The following is a 7,080-nucleotide window of genomic DNA, read 5'->3' as shown; positions in this document are numbered from 1 at the left end:
GATACGATCCCCCCTCTCTCTCTCTCTCAATTCACCGAGCAGAGATTTTTTTAAAGTCCAATACGCATTATGCTTGGAATCGGGATTGTGACAGAACACAGACATGACTGTTTTGAGGTAGAGTAGTTGTACCCAATGACTGGGTGATCTTTTTTTTTCCAATGCATGCATAGGCTCATAGTCATATAAAGACGTGATTCTAAATCGATTCTCACAAGTGGGTTAGTCGGTGAAACGCATCACCAGACACAGTACCAGAGAGCTGTGGAGGTTTAATGGTTAGCCAGACTTGTGAACCGAACTGTCTGGCCTTCTATAGTCACCGTCTGCAGGTGCTCCCTGCCTGCCTGTTGGGGTTTAGCTATTTACGAGGAGCAGAGATTAAGGTGAACATTTCATCGTACCAGTTTCATTTGGCCCTTGATGCAACATACAAGTAAGCTTCAATACAATTGACATGAAGTATTTTTGAATCTGTTAATTAAATGTGTTGTTAGTACTTGCTGCTGTCTTGTTTTGCACACTTTGTAGAAAATAATTAAATGCAGTACTACAGGATATGTCTTAACGTAGCTCTTTATTAGCTAGCTACAACTGGCATGTTCACGTATCGCCACCCAGGATCAAACTGCCCATGACCTAACCATTTGGGTGGTCTTAACCAATCATAGCACAGTATGATATGGCGGTAAAATGCATCCAATTGCAATTCAGTATGTTTACACATATGAATATTACAGCTGCGTGCGCCTTTTACTAGCGATGTAATATCGGTTTTTAGCATGAAGTCAGCGGGTTCTGAAATTCCCCTGCAAGATGTTTAATGTTTCTGTAGGCTGCCTTGAATGACATTGCATCATAGGACTCGTCTTCAAGTTGTTGGGGTTTTCTTTCCCGCCCCAGACCAGGACGATTACAGCGAAGTACACCCGTTCAGTCAGAGGAAATAAGACGCTTTTAGGGAGACAAATCACAGTTTAACTGACAGTTAACTGCTTCCACCATTCAGACGAGATGCTTTCTGAAGTGCTATTGCAATGTTAATTATAGCCTAGTGCATTCCTGATACACAAATTTGTGTATACAAAGTAACTGAAGCCCATAAATAGTGCCATTGGAATACTTATCTTTCAGTAATTCTAAATTATGTCTGTATTCAGAGACCAAATTGGATGTTTTTTTCTTCTTCTGTAAAACAGTTCTGATAACTATCCACTGGATACAGACATAATTTTAATATTCTGTCTGGAAATCATATTTTTGCACAAATATTCATGGCTCTGAACCCTGCCCTGTGCAACTGGGTCCTGGACTTCCTGACGGGCCGCCCCCAGGTGGTGAAGGTAGGAAACAACACCTACGCTGCTCCTCAACACATGGGCCCCACAAGGGTGTGTGCTATGCCCTCTCCTGTACTCCCTGTTCACCCATGACTGCGTGGCCACGCACACCTCCAACTCAATCATCAAGTTTGCAGACGACACAACAGTAGTAGACCTGATTACCAACAATGACGAGACAGCCTACAGCGAGGAGGTGAGGGCCCTGATGGAGTGGTGCCAAGAAAATAACCTCCCCCTCAACGTTAACAAAACAAAGGAGATGATCGTGGACTTCAGGAGACAGCAGAGGGAGAACTCCCCTATCCACATCGACGGGACCGCAGTGGAGAAGGTGAAAAGCTTCAAGTTCTTCGGCCTACACATCACTGACAAAGAAATTGGCTTGGCCTCTAACACGGAACCCAATCCGGCTGCGCCATCGTGCGCTATCGTGCATACATTTATTTTGCCCCCCCACACCAAACGTGATCACGACACGCAGGTTAAAATATCACAACAAACTCTGAACCAATGACATTAATTTGGGGACAGGTCGAAAATTATTAAACATGTACGGCAATTTAGCTAGTTAGCTTGCACTTGCTAGCTAACGTTAATTTGTCCTATTTAGCTAGCTTGCTGTTAGCTATTTTGTCCTGGGATATAAACATTGAGTTGTTATTTTACCTGTAATACACAAGGACCTCTACTCTGACAATTAATCCACACATAAAACGGCCAACCGAATCGTTTCGAGACATCTCTCCTCCTTCCAGGCTTTTTCATCATTTAACTTCAACTTTCATTATATTACCACAACCACCGGCAAAACTGTTCCTCTTTCAGTCACCACGTGGGTATAACCAATGAGGAGATGGCACGTGGGTACCTGCTTCTATAAACCAATGAGGAGATGGGAGAGGCAGGACTCTCAGCGCGATCTGCGTCAGAAATAGGTATGAGTTCTATTTAGCCCTTCTTGTCGCAGACGCTCGCGAGCAGTGTGGTTGCAATAATTGAATAACATGGATTTCTAAGTATAATTTGCGACACTCGCGCACGCGACGTGTCTGGTCAGCATGTTATTTGAGTCTGCTGCCCTATATACATCGACTTCGAATCACTGGCCAATTTAATAATGGAACAATAGTCACTTTGATAATGTTTACAGACAGTTTTACTAATTTCATATGTATAGAATGTTTTCTACTGCTTTTTAGTCAATGCCAATCTAACATTGCTCGTCCTAATATTGATATATTTTATTAATTCCATTATTTTACTTTCAGACTAGTGTATTGTTGGGAATTGTTAGATACTACTGCACTGTTGGCGCTAGGAACACAAGCATTTCGCTACACCCGCAATAACATCCGCTGAATATGTGTATGTGACCAATACAATTCGATTTGACTTGATTTTCTAATGCATCACGTGGGGATGATTTCTGTATTTTGAAAGTGCTCTGTAGGGTGTATCCACTTGATGGCGCCAGAACACCTGAAACCAGAGTAAACCTACAGTATCAATCAGACCCAGGATAGTTTATTAGTTTAGTCAGTGCCAGTGGAACATGTAATACACTTGATAGGTTTTTAAATGCAGATGGATGGTGATGTGTAGTCTTATTGGCCTATTCACAACTTAACTGTGAGCACAAACAGGCCTTAAGAATGCACATATTAGAATCCTAATGCTGTCTCTCTAAGTAAGAAGGGGTATGATTGTTGGGGAATGATTCCATCTACTGCAAACCTGGCTAAATGGACAACAAGGAATGCACATGATATAGTTTAGAAATTCACTGTGGGGGTAGTATTTTATTATTCCCCTGCTCTTAAAAGCCAATCGTTTTAATTCACTCAGTGTGCCCTCTGAGCCCCCAAGAATGACATTTGACAAATACGTATCACCTCCTGACAGCGCTCATGTAATGATTCTGTCTGATTTAATTGAACGTTTCAGAATTATGGAGGCCGTCCGCTGCCTGCATTCCTCTCAGGCGCGGATCTCCAGGGGACCATTGAGTGTACAATGCCAGTGACTTTGTACAATATCCCAACTCCCTCCCCTTGCCTTCAAAATGTGTTGACAAACATGCTCAGGAATTTAATTTCTTAAATGTGTTTTAGGTTGTTTTTTTTTGTTTTGTGGCGAGACCTTGATTCTTCATGGGGAAACAAACGCAACAGTCCAGTTACTGGCTCTCTGTCTGTCTGTGTCTGGAAAGGTAGTGGGGGTGATCTCACTATGTGAACTGAACTGCTGGAGTATTGTTGTATTAGCCTACTCAAAAAAAACTAAGTAGGCACACTTTCAATGATTCTTGGTAGATCAGCATCAAGTAATGGCATAAAATGTCCAATTAAAGTCTTACCATACAGTCAATGTTTTTGCACAGATTTTCTCTTCCACCAATCTACACGCCATTGTTTTTAAAAGGCAACTTATGGGTTTCTCCAGCCTTAACTGTCGAAAACCAACATGGCCACCAATTGAAAATCCAGAAGTTGCCTTTCAACACAATGGCAGGTAGATGGACTTTCATCAAAGATGGTCTATTATATGGACAAGATATTTGGGTGACCACTCTAACAATTGAAATACATGTCCTCAAAGATGGAAGGCAGGCAAGAGGAGGCAATATCAGGTGGGACCATTCTAGTCAATGAGAGGGCAGATATGTGAACAACAGGTCATAAAGATAGATAGAGGACACCTGTGCCATTGTAGCTCTGTGATTGCCTCAATAACACTGCCCGTGCTATCTCCATTTTAAAGTAGTACAACCCACCCAGTTGACTACTTTAAAATGGTGGAAGCCCTCAGTGGCATTGTTCAAGCTAAAACAGGTTATATCCATGATGAGTCCTCTATCTATCACTATGACAACAGACAACTCAGATATAAAGTAGTTTTTTTCCTAAGTTGCCAAAATGCCACGTGTCCTCCACTTAGATCAGTGCATTCGTAACAACCTAATCCTTACGAAACATCTATTCAATCAAATAAGCCTCATGTAAGAATTTAGCAATTACAATTTTTTGTTGACCAAATGCGACACACTCTCATTGACCTCCATTCAAAAATTCCTTCCTTCATTGGCTTATTTTTATGGACAGATATTGGGCAGAGTAAAACATCTCGCTTCGCTAGAAACATATTTTTTTGCATTACTGATACATTTCAAGAATGTGTGATTACGGCTCGCAATTCGTGACTTTCCTGCATGTGGGCATTCCCCCTCAAGCATTTAATTGGTTCCTGCATGTGGGCATTCCCTCTCAAGCATTTAATTGGTTCCTGCATGTGGGCATTCCCTCTCAAGCATTTAATTGGTTCCTGCATGTGGGCATTCCTCTCAAGCATTTAATTGGTTCCTGCATGTGGGCATTCCCCTCAAGCATTTAATTGGTTCCTGCATGTGGGCATTCCCTTCAAGCATTTAATTGGTTCCTGCTGGGCATTCCCCTCAAGCATTTAATTGGTTCCTGCATGTGGGCATTCCCTCTCAAGCATTTAATTGGTTCCTGCATGTGGGCATTCCCCTCAAGCATTTAATTGGTTCCTGCATGTGGGCATTCCCTCTCAAGCATTTAATTGGTTCCTGCATGTGGGCATTCCCTCTCAAGCATTTAATTGGTTCCTGCATGTGGGCATTCCCTCTCAAGCATTTAATTGGTTCCTGCATGTGGGCATTCCCCCTCAAGCATTTAATTGGTTCCTGCATGCTGGCAAAGGACACTGACTACCGGTGTCCAAGCTTGATAGCTATTGTCAACACCACCTCTTCTTCTTCTGTCAGGTTTATCAGCGGTTGGCATCCAACGTTATGGATGGTGCATTACCGGCACGTACTGTACTAGACAAACCAGAACAAAAATCTAAAAGATATTAAACATGTTTTTTACCATGTGAGGAGGTTCCTTGACACTTTAGCTGCTGCACATCTAGAATTTCCCAGCATCTTTGCAGGAACTAGTAATTTCGATGTGCGGCCACGTGTAGAAGTAGAGGACACACAGTGCGACCAAAACTAAGATCTACCCAAGGGAAGAGGCAAGAGACATTTCTCACTTGATACTAAACATGGATTTCATATGTTTGAGTTTTCTCTGGTTTTTGTAGAACCGCCTGCAACTGGACACACTATTGCCAAGGGCAGGCTAGTTGAAAAATCTATGGCGGAGTCTTGTATAAGCTAACCTGTAACGCTAATGTAGCCTGTTACAATCGGCTAGCTAAACATTAGCCCGTTACAATCGGCTAGCTAGGTTGTTAGCCTTCAGTTGTACAGCAGGTTAGAGAAAAATGTATTTACGCACATGCACTTCAGTTTTGCAGTCAAATCCTTTCCCAGCGGATGCACTTTTGACACACAGGTAGGAGACTTTTGACATACATTTGTACAAACCAAGCTATATCTTACTTAATAATAGTGGTGTGGGGGTTGTGCTTTGGCAAAGTGGGTGGGGTTATATCCTTCCTGTTTGGCCCTGTCTGGGGGTGTCCTCGGATGGGGCCACAGTGTCTCCTGACCCCTTCTGTCTCAGCCTCCAGTATTTATGCTGCAGTAGTTAATGTGTCGGGGGGCTAGGGTCAGTTTGTTATATCTGGAGTACCTCTCCTGTCCTATTCGGTGTCCTGTGTGAATCTAAGTGTGCGTTCTCTAATTCTCTCTTTCTCTCTCTCTCTCTCTCTCGGAGGACCTGAGCCCTAGGACCATGACCCAGGACTACCTGACATGATGACTCCTTGCTGTCCCCAGTCCACCTGGCTGTGCTGCTGCTCCAGTTTCAACTGTTCTGCCTTATTATTATTCGACCATGCTGGTCATTTATGAACATTTGAACATCTTGGCCGTGTTCTGTTATAATCTCCACCCGGCACAGCCAGAAGAGGACTGGCCACCCCACATAGCCTGGTTCCTCTCTAGGTTTCTTCCTAGGTTTTGGCCTTTCTAGGGAGTTTTTCCTAGCCACCGTGCTTCTACACCTGCATTGCTTGCTGTTTGGGGTTTTAGGCTGGGTTTCTGTACAGCACTTTGAGATATCAGCTGATGTATGAAGGGCTATATAAATAAATTTGATTTGATTTGATTTGAATAATCATGTAGACCCCTGGAGTATTTAATCTCAAATTACTCCCCTGTTTCTGTTATCCATTATCCCAATAACAGGCATGATATGACAAATGATCTACTGTGTGCCATAAAATGTCCCAGAAGGTTGTGGTGTTATTCATGTGTTGAAGACCTGGAGGGAGCATGATGCTGGGATAGAAGTGTGATGCCTTCTATTGGCTGGTGTCAGAGGCAATAGAGGTCAGCCTTGAGCAGTCCTCCCTTCCAGATAAGGGTAATGTTCCCCTGCTCAGACGTTGCATGAATCAACCAATGGTTGTGTGCCACGTCATCGACTGACAGATTGCTATAACATATGATGTGGTTAAACTGATACTTAAAATATCTCTCCAGGAGTTGTAAGATCTGGCATGTGTCAGCAACTTCTGGGCAGAGGAACGTTCCTAAAGTCATATTGGACTTCTGGTAGGGGTGTCCAGATCGGTCAACACCAGACACTTTCTTATAAATGTGATTCCCATACGAAACCATGACCAAAGAATATCATGATTTTCACTATCCATGGAATGGTCCTTTGGAGGAAGGATTGTTCAAGCCCCAATGCAGTATATCTATATTTTATCATCGCTGTATGTTTAATAAATAATTTTTTCCCCTAAAGCTCTTACACTAAAA

Source organism: Oncorhynchus tshawytscha, linkage group LG25, assembly GCF_018296145.1.
Source record: "Oncorhynchus tshawytscha isolate Ot180627B linkage group LG25, Otsh_v2.0, whole genome shotgun sequence".
Classification (NCBI taxonomy): Eukaryota; Metazoa; Chordata; class Actinopteri; order Salmoniformes; family Salmonidae; genus Oncorhynchus; species Oncorhynchus tshawytscha.
Note: the sequence above shows the minus strand (reverse complement) of the source record.